The 14000-nt window shown below is 48.7% G+C and overlaps 1 protein-coding gene across 1 annotated transcript in view; it reads left to right on the forward strand.

Moving 5' to 3' along the window:
* The first annotated feature begins 3596 nt into the window (after positions 1-3596).
* Positions 3597-14000, forward strand: part of DAAM2 (dishevelled associated activator of morphogenesis 2) — a 290157-nt gene continuing 279753 nt past the window's right edge. Inside the window, exon 1 of the mRNA XM_068232717.1 lies at positions 3597-3765. The gene's annotated coding sequence lies outside the window, so the exon portion shown is untranslated. The remainder of the gene's footprint in view (positions 3766-14000) is intronic.

The raw sequence follows: 14000 nt of genomic DNA on the forward strand, positions 1-14000 counted from the left end.
GTGGAGGGCTCTGTGCTTTGCAGATATCAGTGCAGGGAGAGGGCTATGTGCTGTGCAGATATCAGTGCAGGGGAAGTGCTCTGTACTGTGCAAATATCAGTGCAAGTGGAGGTCCCCTTAGTACTGTGCTCTCTGTTCTGTGCAGATTTCAGTGCAGGTGAAAAACTCTGTGGTGTAAACATATCAGTGCAGGTAGAGGGGCGGGCTCTGTGCTGTGCAGATATCAGTGCAGGCGGAGGTCCCCTTAGTGTTGTGCTCTCTGTGCTGTGCAGATATCAGTGCAGGCAGAGGTCTCCTTACTGCTGTGCTCTCTGTGCTGTACAGATATCAGTGCAGGCGGAGGTCCCCTTAGTGCTGTGCTCTCTGTGCTGTGCAGATATCAGTGTAGGCGGAGGTCCCCTTAGTGCTGTGCTCTCTGTGCTGTGCAGATATCAGGGCAGGCGGAGGTCCCCTTAGTGCTGTGTTCTCTGGGCTGTGCAGATATCCGTGCAGGTGGAGGTCCCCTTAGTGCTGTGTTCTCTGGGCTGTGCAGATATCAGTGCAGGTGGAGGTCCCCTTAGTGCTGTGCAGATATCAGGGCAGGCGGAGGTCCCCTTAGTGCTGTGCTCTCTGTGCTGTGCAGATATCAGTGCAGGCGGAGGTCCCCTTAGTGTTGTGATGTCTGTGCTGTGCAGATATCAGTGCAGGCGGTGGTCCCCTTAGTGCTGTGTTCTCTGTGCTGTGCAGATATCAGTGCAGGCGGAGGTCCCCTTAGTGCTGTGATATCTGTGCTGTGCAGATATCAGTGCAGGCGGAGGTCCCCTTAGTGCTGTGATGTCTGTGCTGTGCAGATATCAGTGCAGGCGGAGGTCCCCTTAGTGCTGTGCTCTGTGCTGTGCAGATATCAGTGCAGGCAGAGAGCTGTGCAGGGATGGTGAAGCTATAATTGGAATGAGATGGATTGATTTCATTCTGGCCGGCTGACAAAATATTATTAACCCATCACAGCCCTGCCAGGATCGGGCGTCGCACAGAACTCAATGCATGAAGGTCGTATTTGTTTTCTTTGTGTTCTATTATTTTGAGGGCCCTTTCACACTACATTTGTTGCGTTATTTTGACTCATGGCATGCAGGCTTGGTATTAAAGTCTATGGACAGTCTCCATTGCAGTACACACTTATTATAATTCACGGTGTGAATCCTGACTTAAAGGAGAACTCTGGTATGTACAGTTTGCAGTTAATCTTTAAATATTGTTTTTCCCGTAAGGAGGGATCACATTTGCACCTGCGGGAAGATATAAAATGAGGGTTAATATACTTTTTTACACTCTCTGCCATTTAGCAATATTGTCATACCGACCCCAGACATGCTTTTGTCTTTACCAATAACACGATTTTCCTTGAAACAAAACATATTCCAACCATGTATTATCTCACCTTATCTGTTTATCTCACAATCTCTCCTTGGCCCTGATTCCCCAAACTGCGGTAAGATTGGCATGGCATACCGTCCCAGTATAGGTAGTTAGAAGTGTCTCCCCAGTATAAAAAGCCTCCTTTGGCATAGGGAGTGAGAGCGGTGTCCCTCCCCCCAGTATAAGTGGCCCACCAGTGTAGGTAAAGAGAGGTGTCCCTTAGTATAAGTAGCTCCCCCAGTTAAAAGTAGTGGGAGGTGTCCCCTCAGTATAAGTTGTAAGAGGTGTCCCCCAGTATACTTAGCCCCCCTCCAGTATAGGTAGTGACAGGTGTTCATCCAGTATATATAGCCCCCCCAGTATAGGTTGTGAGAGCCATCCCCCAGAATTGCGGTGCAGCACAAGTGAGGAGGGGGCAGGCATGGTGCCCATGGCACTGTGGCACCCATGGCATGAGCAATGCCTGTACCCCTCTAGATACGCCACTGACTGCCCCTGGGGGGTAATTACCTCGGGAGGGGAAAGCCTCTGGATCCCAATGAGGCTTCCCTCCAGGGCCGGGCCGAGGCATAGGCTGGAGAGGCTCCAGCCTCAGGGCGCAGTGTAGGAGAGGGCGCTGAATTCATTCAGCTGTCATTCCTAATTGTGTTTGAAGCAGAAAGAAATAAGAAAAGGGGATACATGGCAGTGACTGCAAGCCAGATAACTAGAGATTAAGGTGTTGGGGAGGTTGTGGGCCCCGTGGTTTCTCTTAGTCTAATAGCAATCAGTGTGTGACGGCTGGGGTGGCAGGGATGGGGGGGGGGGGGGGCACTTTGGTGTCTCAGCCTTGGGTGCTGGAGGACCTTGTCCTGGCTCTGCTTCCCCCATCCTCCTCTGCAGTCCTGATCCAGCGCTGGCTCCCCCTGGAGAAATGGCCACCATAATATTTACACTGTGAGCCCAGACGCAGTATCAGCTTCCCACTCAGGCTCCGGCGGAAATAACTGAGCCTGATCATATCGGCTCTTCTGCAGAGGCATGAGCCATACGTGTCTGCACTGTAGAGTGGACCCGATCGGGCTCGGCTATTTCTGCTGGAGCCTGAGCGGAAAGCAACTACTGCACCTGCACAAGGCACACACTGTCCGGGGGATCCAGCAGTGGAAGCCGTAGATTGCATACGCAATCCTCTGACAAGCTCTTGCAGGCAGACTTTCCCGGGGGCCAAGGAGGACAGGGGAAGCCTAATAAGCATCCAGAGGCTTCCCCCTCCCAAGGTAAGTACAGTACACCCCAGGGGCACTTTTTTCACTACAGGTACACTTTAAGATGCCCATACATTACTCAATTTTCCTGCTCGATCGAGCATTGGATTTTATCATTTTATTGGATTGGGGGAGAATCGATCATGTTCCATTCATGGAAATTGGCCGATATCTGGTTGAATCAACCAATTTACTCAATCGGGCAGGATAGAAAATATTGGTCAATCATGAAGGAATTTGCTACTGTTCACATCTCTTATGGTGGCCATACATGGTACAATTTTTTCATACAATCTTACCATTTCTATGTAGTATAAGGGTAAATTAAGTGAATATACTGAAAGGATAATTTAGGCAGTTCCCTTATATTACATAGAAATGGTAAGATTGTATGAAAAAATTGTACCATGTATGGCCACCATTAGATTGACACAGAATAGATTGTTGGTTTCTGAGCATGAAGTCCAAACATCATTCAAATCGACCAGTGAAGGAGAATCACAAGGATCTCACTTGTAGAATGCCAGGCAACCGGTATTGATCAAAAGGAAAGCAATATGTCAGCCTCCATACCCCTCTCTCTTCAGGTTGCCTTTCAATGTCACATGGTGAAACATGAATGATCCCCAATCAGCTGAAACCAGTGAGGAGAGGGGGCAAGCTGTACTGCAGTGAGGGGCAGATTTGTCTCACATATCAGAAGTATTCTGTGATTCATTTTGCTTCTATACACTTCACATACTGATGACTGTAAGAATTTACATCGAGTCTGACTTTAAATTATGATTTTTGTGTTTTCTTTTTTTGGCGAGGGTGGAGTTTGGCTTTATTTGGGGAGAAGTTTCTCCAGCACGCGCTGAGTTTGCCATTGGATTTGCCTGCGCCGAGTCTGACTGCGCTGTGCCTTTAACTGTGAGCAGCACAGTAGCCGGAGAAGAGGTCCAGCCTCCTCTGAGCTGTGGTATGGCAAACAGTTCCTGATGTGCTTCTATACAGAGGAGAGAAACACACACACACCCTGCTCTTCACTGCGAGCCCTCTGCAGCAGCACTGAGAGCAGCATGGAGCCACTCAGAGCCTGAGGACAGCCTGCAGCACCCTACAGCACCCTGCAGCACTGGTAAGACTCCCTCCACCCTGATCCTCATCCATCTCCCCCTCTCCTCTCTCCCTGACTGCAGCAGCTGCAGCCACAGATTTGGGGGCTTCTCTGCTCCTCCACACTCAGTACTGTGGCATTAACCCCTTACCCGTACCCTGACATCAGTCCACCAACATCCTAGGCTATTGCTAGGAGGACTACAACCCTCAGCATGCTTCCTTGTACTGGCAGCCCCCTTACAGCTGTACCATTTCATATTATTGTTGAAGGGTGGTTAGTGGAAATCTGGTATGTATGGCTGGGGTTTTTCCTGCTGTCAGGTTTACTGTCAAATTGGTGTGTGTGTGTGGAGAGGTCATGATCTCCTGTGGTTGCAGCAATGTCTCCAATCTCAGTTGGTGCATCTATGGAAGATGGAGGTTGGGCAGGACTGTTCCTGGTAGGATGAAACCTTTTTGTTACTTTTAGTATATACAGTATAGTAGCATCATCACTAGTTTTCATCTAAATATGATCATCAGAACCTTCCCCAATCACCATCTGAGGGACCAGAGAAGGAGGTTGTAGGACTGTTAATTCTCAGGCTGACCCTCTTAATAACCGTCCTTTACATCCACATAGCAGCATCTTAGAATGTGTTGTCTAATCTGAAGAGCAGATTAGGGAATGACTATGGGCTATATCTTGGGTGACATCCGTTCTTCAGATGTCCTCCTTCAGATGAGGAGCTCTTGAGTGGATATATCATGGTCTCCAGTAGCTGTTATGTTTTGCCAAAATGTCTCTTCATACTGGAATATCTCTATGGTAGACCTTGTCATTCGATGTTGTTCAGTCTGGACCAGCTTCATATCCTCCAACTAGACCTTTATAGAAAGTGCACAATTCTTGACTCTTGGACTTGCTACTCCTTCCCTGATGACTCTTCACCAAAGTTGACTAAGTTAAGGTGATCAGGAAGGGTGAGGGATGTTTAGAATTGGACCTCTGCGTTCATAATGGAGGAGGTCTTGTTGGAGGCTCTTCTACTCAAATATCACCTGTGGTGCTAAGATCATTACTTTGTTGTATTCAGCAAAAGATTACGTCCAGTTTGGCCATCCGTCAAAATGAACGTTATTTTTTTGTTTGTGCTATTAACATTTGTTGTGAAAAATGGTAGAGGGGATTATTATCAGCCAAAAAATGACCATAGATGGTGTTTGATGACTTGTGGTGTGCTATGAGGTGTATATTCAGTATCATCTTTTTACATCGGAGGTGTGCGAGTTGAAAGTAGCAGTTTTAAGTTTGGAGTAGATTTTTCGACACCAGCGCCAAGAAAATATGAGCAGAACCATAGCAGATTCCCAGATAGAGGTTTTGGATCGGTCACTGAGCTCAGTTTTTGCATCCATTTTACACCACATTTGCGCTAATTCTGATTATTCCATGTTCTGTTTTGGTGAATCTGCCTCTAGTGTGTAATACCTTGGTGATAATATACTTGGTGAATTTTAGAAGGTCTCAGATGATAGTCTTATCTCGGCTTCACAATCTTACACTGTTATTCCTGGTAGGAAAGATCTGTCTGTAGACCTGCTAACTGTTGTTCTGATCTTGCTACCTGCATAGCAGGTGTTTTTATATCTGTCTGGTACCCAGCAGGAGGGGATGTGTACACAGCTGCTTGGGATGGTGCCTCTGCCAATTACACATTTGCCAGTGTCTACATTCTCATGAAAACATGGGAAGTTGGACTTGCTTAGCTACAAGTTGATTGTTGCCGAAGAGACAGTAAAGTGTTGGCTCACCCTTTTGTATGTTGACTTTGCAGCACTGGGAGTCTGGGTTCAGGTTCTCCCCGCCTCCAACCCTTCCCCAAGGCTCACTCTGAAACCTATCCACCCAGAAAGTGTGGCTGTACTTCTGGAGATCAGAACTGGTGGGTTCCTTGGTTCTCCTGGAAACTGCTCTTGCTCTATACATACCTTGGCTTGTAGACATTAGAGTGTGAGCTCCTCTGGTGCAAGGACAGTGTGGTGTCCCCAAGCTGTGTATTATTAGGCGTCTCAATAACAGAGATATGCACAAGGTCATGTTTCAAGGTTTTGTGTGCAGCTCTGTCACAATAATAATAGAACTGTCATGCTGACATTAGATGTTAAGCTCCTCTGGTTCAGAAACTAATGTGAGTGCTTCACCATTCTCCCTGAATGTCTGCGAAATAAGAAAGACCTATAAAAATGCATTATAATAATAAAATAATGTAAGTGTGTGATTCATATGGGGAACTTAGAGTGCAAGCTCCTCAGGGCTGGAGTTTGATGTAAGCCCTTCAGTGTCTTAATCTGCCTGCTTCCAAAGACTCTCAATGTGCACAAATAGCAAACAAATCTATAATAATTCATAAAACTAATGTCTTGAGATTTTCACCAATCACCCGATCATCATTATATCCAACCATCCATACGTGAGTGTCCACACAGGGCTACTGTATATCTATAGGATCTATGCATGTCATGTTATGTACATTATGGAACTTATGATGTGATATATACTACATTATGGATCTTAGGACATTATATAAATGATGGATCTTAGGATGTGATATATACGGTACATTATGGATCTTAGGACAAGATAAACATTATGGCTTCTAGGATGTGATATACATTATGGATTCTACAGTATGATGTGATATACATTATGGATCTTAGGACATTATATACATTATGGATGTTAGAATGTGATATACATTATGGATCTTAGGATGTGATATACATTATGGATTCTACAGTATGATGTGATATACATTATGGATCTTAGGACATTATATACCGGTACATTATGGATCTTAGGATGTGATATACATTATGGATTCTAGGATGTGATACACAGCATGGATATTATGATGTGATATATATTATAGATCTAATGCCGTTCCATTGATGAACTGTTTGCACAATAATATTAGTCAGCTCTATATTTAGCTCCTGAAATCACACAGCCGGTCTTTACAGCCAGTCACACAATCGATAATACAGCCAGTCTCTACAGCCAGTCACACAGCCAGTGTCTAAAGCTGGCTGGTCATACAGCCGGTCAAATAGTTGGTCTCTCAGCCACACAGCCAGTCTCTACAACCGGTCACACAGCCAGTCTCTACAGCCAGTCACACAGCCAGTCTCTATAGCTGGTCACACAACGGCCAAATAGTTGGTCTCTCAGCCAGTCACACAGCTGGTCTCTACAGCCAGTCACACAGCCAGTCTCTGCAACCGGTCACACAGCCATAGCCTGTCTCTATAGCTGGTTTCACAATCGGTCAAATAGTTGGTCTCTACAGCCAGTCACACAGCCGGTCTCTACAGCCAGATGCTAAAGCCAGTCAAACATCCGGTTTCTAAAGTCAGTTACAAAGTCGGTCTCTACAGCCAGTCACACAGCTCGTCTCTATTGCTGGTCACATATGCTGTCTCTACAGCTGGTCTCTACAGCCAGTCACACAACTAGTCTCTACAGCCAGTCACACAGATGGTCTCTACAGCCAGTCACATAGCTGGTCTCTATTGCTGGTCACACAGCTGGTCTCTATTCCTGGTCACATATACGGTCTCTACAGCTGGTCTCTACAGCTAGTAACACAACTAGTCTCTACAGCCAGTCACACAACTAGTCTCTACATCCAGTCACACAGCTGGTCTCTACAGCCAGTCACACAGCTGGTCTCTATTGCTGGTCACATATGCGGTCTCTAAAGCACGTCACACAACTGGTTTCTACAGCCAGTCACACAGTTGGTCTCTACAGCCAGTCACATAGCCGGTCTCTACATCCGGTCTCTACAGCCAGTCACACAGCTGGTCTCTACAGCTGGTCTCTACAGCTGGTCTCTGCAGCCAGTCACACAGCTGGTCTCTTCAGCCAGTCACACAGCTGGTCTCTAAAGCCAGTCACACAGCCGGTCGCTACAGCCAGTGTCTCTACACCCAGTCGATAACAGCCAGTCACATATTTGGTCACACAGCCGGTCTCTACAGCCAATCACATATTTGGTCACACAGGCGGTCTCTACAGCCAGTCTCTAAAGCTGGTCACACAGCCAGTTTCTAAAGCTGGTCACACAGCCGGTATCCATAGCCTGTCTCTATAGCTGGTCTGACAATTGGTCAAATAGTTGGTCTCTACAGCCAGTCACACAGCCGGTCTCTACAGCCAGATGCTAAAGCCAGTCAAACAGCCGGTTTCTAAAGTCAGTTACAAAGTCGGTCTCTACAGCCAGTCACACAGCTCGTCTCTATTGCTGGTCACATATGCTGTCTCTACAGCTGGTCTCTACAGCCAGTCACACAACTAGTCTCTACAGCCAGTCACACAGCTGGTCTCTACAGCCAGTCACACAGCTGTTCTCTACAGTCAGTCACACAGCTGGTCTCTATTCCTGGTCACATATACGGCCTTTACAGCTGGTCTCTACAGCCAGTAACACAACTAGTCTCTACAGCCAGTCACACAACTAGTCTCTACAGCCAGTCACACAGCTGGTCTCTACAGCCAGTCACACAGCTGGTCTCTACAGCCAGTCACACAACTAGTCTCTACAGCCAGTCACACAGCTGTTCTCTACAGTCAGTCACACAGCTGGTCTCTACAGCCAGTCACACAACTAGTCTCTACAGCCAGTCACACAGCTGGTCTCTACAGCCAGTCACATAGCTGGTCTCAACATCCGGTCTCTACAGCCAGTCACACAGCTGGTCTCTACAGCCAGTCACATAGCTGGTCTCTACAGCCAGTCACACAACTAGTCTCTATTGCTGGTTACATATACGGTCTCTACAGCCAGTCACACAACTAGTCTCTACAGCCAGTCACACAGCTGGTCTCTACAGCCAGTCACATAGCTGGTCTCAACATCCGGTCTCTACAGCCAGTCACACAGCTGGTCTCTACAGCTGGTCTCTGCAGCCAGTCACACAGCTGGTCTCTACAGCTGGTCTCTAAAGCCAGTCACACAGCCGGTCTCTACAGCCAGTGTCTCTACAGCCAGTCACATATTTGGTCACACAGCCGGTCTCTACAGCCAGTCTCACATCCGGTCTTTAATGCTGGTTAGTGGTCACACTGCCAGTCTCAAAAGCCAATCTCTACATCCGGTCTCTACTGCTGGTCTCACAGCCAGTCACACAGCCGGTCTCTACAGCTAATCTCTACTGCTGCTCACACAGCCAGTCACACAGCCGGTCTCTACTGCTGGTCTCACAGGCGGTCACCTAGCCAGGCTTTCAACCGGTCTCTACAGCTTTACATGATGTACCCATAATTTTCTGACCCATGTTTCACCATTTCAGATAATACAGACTCTTTGCCATACAGTCACAGCAGAGTTGTTGGGGATGCTGGGACTTGTTGTCCACCACCTACTGAAGAGTTAATTCAGCCGGCTGAACTCTCAGCAGTAGTTTATTCTGGAAGACATACAAATATTCCATCTCTAATGGAAACCTTCAGAAGTCAGTCAGAGCTGAGTAATAAGAGCGCAGTACCAGATGTCTCCAGCAGGGAGAGCTGCTGTTCCATGCAGTTCAGCACACAGAATACTGGGTCAGCATCTGAATAAAGGGAAGACAGAGGAGGACTGCAGTGTTGGGGGGAGCAGAGGGGGTCCCCACTGCCTGAGGACACCCTGTGTGATGTGTGACAGAGGACAAGTCTTGTGTTAGACACTGAACAATGAGAGGGACTTTCCGCAGGCCCAGCTTGGAAGTTTACTTAGACGATCGCCTTTGATGCCTCTTCTGCCTGCCAGATGCAAAAAATAGCTCAAAACATTCTGTACTGCAAAATCTGCAACGCAGGCGCAAAGGAGCGGCCAGAGAAAAACAGCATTTTCCACTAAACTGCCAGAAATTATAAATAGCACTGAGAGATCACTGTACTGTGAGCGTAGTGAGGGGGGTACAGGGAATGGTGATGCAGAGAGGGGGGTACAGGGAGGGGTGTACAGGGAATGGTGATGCAGAGAGGGGTGTACAGAGGATGTAGATGCAGAGAGGGGGGTACAGGGAATGTAGATGCAGAGAGGGGTGTACGGGGAATGTAGATGCAGAGAGAGGGGTACAGGAACTGTAGATGCAGAGAGGGGTGTACAGGGAATGTAGATGCTGAGAGGGGTGTACAGGGAATGTAGATGCAGAGAGGGGTGTACAGGGACTGTAGATGCAGAGAGGGGTGTACAGGGAATGTAGATGCAGAGAGGGGTATACAGTGAATGCAGATGCAGAGAGGGGGTACAGGGAATGCAGATGCAGAGAGAGGTGTACGGGGAATGTAGATACAGAGAGGGGTGTACGGGGAATGTAGATGCAGAGAGGGGTGTACAGGGAATGTAGATGCTGAGAGGGGTGTACAGGGAATGTAGATGCAGAGAGGGGTGTACAGGGAATGTAGATGCTGAGAGGGGTGTACAGGGAATTTAGATGCAGAGAGGGGTGTACAGGGAATGTAGATGCAGAGAGGGGTGTACAGGGAATGTAGATGCTGAGAGGGGTGTACAGGGAATTTAGATGCAGAGAGGGGGGTACAAGAAATGCAGATGCAGAGAGGGGTGTACAGGGAATGTAGATGCAGAGAGGGGTGTACAGGGAATGTAGATGCAGAGAGAGGTTTACAGGAAATGTAGATGCAGAGAGGGAGGTACAGGGAATGTAGATGCAGAGAGGGGTGTACAGGGAATGTAGATGCAGAGAGGGAGGTACAATGAATGTAGATGCGGAGAGGGGTGTACAGGGAATGTAGATGCTGAGAGGGGTGTACGGGGAATGTAGATGCAGAGAGGGATGTACAGAGAATGTAGATGCAGAGAGGGGTGTACAGGGACTGTAGATGCAGAGAGGGGTGTACAGGGAATGTAGATGCAGAGAGGGATGTACAGGGAATGTAGATGCAGAGAGGGGTGTACAGGGAATGTAGATGCAGAGAGGGGTGTACAGGGAATGTAGATGCAGAGAGGGGTGTACAGGGAATGTAGATGCAGAGAGGGATGTACAGGGAATGTAGATGCAGAGAGGGCTGTACAGGGAATGCAGATGCAGAGAGGGGGGTACAGGGAATGTAGATGCAGAGAGGGGGGTACAGGGAATGCAGCTGCAGAGAGGGGTGTACGGGGAATCTAGATGCAGAGAGGGGTGTACAGGGAATGTAGATGCAGAGAGTGGTGTATAGGGAATGTAGATGCAGAGAGGGGTGTACAGGGAATGTAGAAGCAGAGAGGGAGGTACAGGGAATGTAGATGCGGAGAGGGGTGTACAGGGAATGTAGATGCAGAGAGGGGGGTACAGGGAATGTAGATGCAGAGAAGGGTGTACAGGGAATTTAGATGCAGAGAGGAATGTACGGGGAATGTAAATGCAGAGAGGGGGGTACAGGGAATGTAGATGCAGAGAGGGGTGTACGGGGAATGTAGATGCAGAGAGGAGTGCACAGGGAATGTACAGTAGATGCAGAGAGAGCTGTACAGGGAATGTAGATGCAGAGAGGGAGGTACAGGGAATGTAGATGCTGAGAGGGGTGTACAGGGAATGTAGATGCAGAGAGGGGTATACAGGTAATGTAGATGCAGAGAGAGGGGTACAGGGAATGTAGATGCGGAGAGGGGTGTACAGTGAATGTAGATGCGGAGAGGGGTGTATAGGGAATGTAGATGCATAGAGGGGTGTACAGGGAATGTAGATGCAGAGAGCGGTGTGCAGGGAATGTAGATGCAGAGAGAGGGGTACAGGGAATGTAGATACAGAGAAGCGTGTACAGGGAATTTAGATGCAGAGAGGGGTGTACGGGGAATGTAAATGCAGAGAGGGGGGTACAGGAAATGTAGATGCAGAGAGGGGGGGGGGGGGTTACAGGGAATGTAGATGCAGAGAGGGGTGTACGGGGAATGTAGATGCAGAGAGGGGGGTACGGGGAATGTAGATGCAGAGAGGAGTGCACAGGGAATGTACAGTAGATGCAGAGAGAGGTGTACAGGGAATGTAGATGCAGAGAGGGAGGTACAGGGAATGTAGATGCTGAGAGGGGTGTACGGGGAATGTAGATGCAGAGAGAGGGGTACAGGGAATGTAGATACAGAGAAGGGTGTACAGGGAATGTAAATGCAGAGAGGGGGGTACAGGGAATGTAGATGCAGGGGGGGGGGGGTACAGGGAATGTAGATGCAGAGAGGGGTGTACGGGGAATGTAGATGCAGAGAGGAGTGCACAGGGAATGTACAGTAGATGCAGAGAGAGGTGTACAGGGAATGTAGATGCGGAGAGGGGTGTACAGGGAATGTAGATGCAGAGAGGGAGGTACAGGGAATGTAGATGCTGAGAGGGGTGTACGGGGAATGTACATGCAGAGAGAGGGGTACAGGGAATGTAGATACAGAGAAGGGTGTACAGGGAATGTAAATGCAGAGAGGGAGGTACAGGGAATGTAGATGCAGAGGGGGGGGGGGGGGGGGGTTACAGGGAATGTAGATGCAGAGAGGGGTGTATGGGGAATGTAGATGCAGAGAGGAGTGCACAGGGAATGTACAGTAGATGCAGAGAGAGGGGGGTACAGGGAATGTAGATGCAGAGAGGAGTGCACAGGGAATGTACAGTAGATGCAGAGAGAGGGGGGTACAGGGAATGTAGATGCTGAGAGGGGTGTACAGGGAATGTAGATGCAGAGAGGGGTATACAGGGAATGTAGATGCAGAGAGGGGGGTTCAGGGAATGTAGATGCAGAGAGGGGGGGGTTACTTTTTTTTTGGGGGGGAGCGGACAGACATCGGCACCTGGTCCTGGGGGGGGGAGAGGGGGTCGGGCAGACATCGGCACCTGGTCCTGGGGGGGAGTGGGGGGTCGGGCAGACATGGGCATGCTCTGCATGCTCTGCAGTATCTGTTATGCGGCTTTGCGTCCTCCTTAGGAGCTTGGAGAAAAGGCTGAATGATAGCCACACAGTAAAAAAATTAGATTGCTTTTTAACTTCAGCATTGCCTTTTTGGCTCCCTTACAAACTATTTAACACATTGCAATAGAGATTTAAATTTGATTTTTTTGGGCTAACAGTTACTCTTTAAGCTGGCCACATATCACTCAGTGTATGGCTAAATTGACCATCAGGTAGATCCCTCTCTAATTGCATCTGATCAGAGAGGGATCTATTTCCTGGCCACTAGAGTTGGGCCGAACGGTTCCATGCGAACTTCCGTGGTTCGCGTTCGCGTCCCGCAGACGAACTTTTGCGGAAGTTCGGTTCGCCCCATAATGCACCATGAGGGTCAACTTTGACTCTCTACATCACAGTCAGCAGGCCCAGTGTAGCCAATTAGGCTACACTAGCCCCTGGAGCCACTCCCCCCCTACTAAAAGGCAGGCAGCGGCGACCATTACGGTCACTCGTGTGCCTGCATTAGTGAGAGTAGGGCGAGCTGCTGCACACTCTCTCTCATAGGGAAAGATTAGTTAGGCTTAGCTTGTCCCTGGCTGCATACCTGTTCTGTGAACCCACCACTGCATACCTGTACTGTGAACCCACCACTGCATACCTGTTCTGTGAACCCACCACTGCATACCTGTTCTGTGAACCCACCACTGCATACCTGTTCTGTGAACCCACCACTGCATACCTGTTCTGTGAACCCACCACTGCATACCTGTTCTGTGAACCCACCACTGCATACCTGTTCAGTGAACACACCACTGCATACCTGTTCAGTGAACCCACCACTGCATACCTGTTCTGTGAACCCACCACTGCATACCTGTTCTGTGAACCCACCACTGCATACCTGTACTGTGAACCCACCACTGCATACCTGTTCAGTGAACCTGCCACTGCATACCTGTACTGTTCAGTGAACCCGCCACTGCATACCTGTTCTGTTCAGTGAACCCGCCACTGTATACCTGTTCTGTTCAGTGAACCCGCCACTGCATACCTGTTCTGTTCAGTGAACCCGCCACTGTATACCTGTTCTGTTCAGTGAACCCGCCACTGCATACCTGTTCTGTTCAGTGAACCCGCCACTGTATACCTGTTCTGTTCAGTGAACCCGCCACTGTATACCTGTTCTGTTCAGTGAACCCGCCACTGCATACCTGTTCTGTTCAGTGAACCCGCCACTGTATACCTGTTCTGTTCAGTGAACCCGCCACTGCATACCTGTTCTGTTCAGTGAACCCGCCACTGTATACCTGTTCTGTTCAGTGAACCCGCCACTGGATACCTGTTCTGTTCAGTGA

Source organism: Hyperolius riggenbachi, chromosome 4, assembly GCF_040937935.1.
Source record: "Hyperolius riggenbachi isolate aHypRig1 chromosome 4, aHypRig1.pri, whole genome shotgun sequence".
NCBI classification, from domain to species: Eukaryota; Metazoa; Chordata; class Amphibia; order Anura; family Hyperoliidae; genus Hyperolius; species Hyperolius riggenbachi.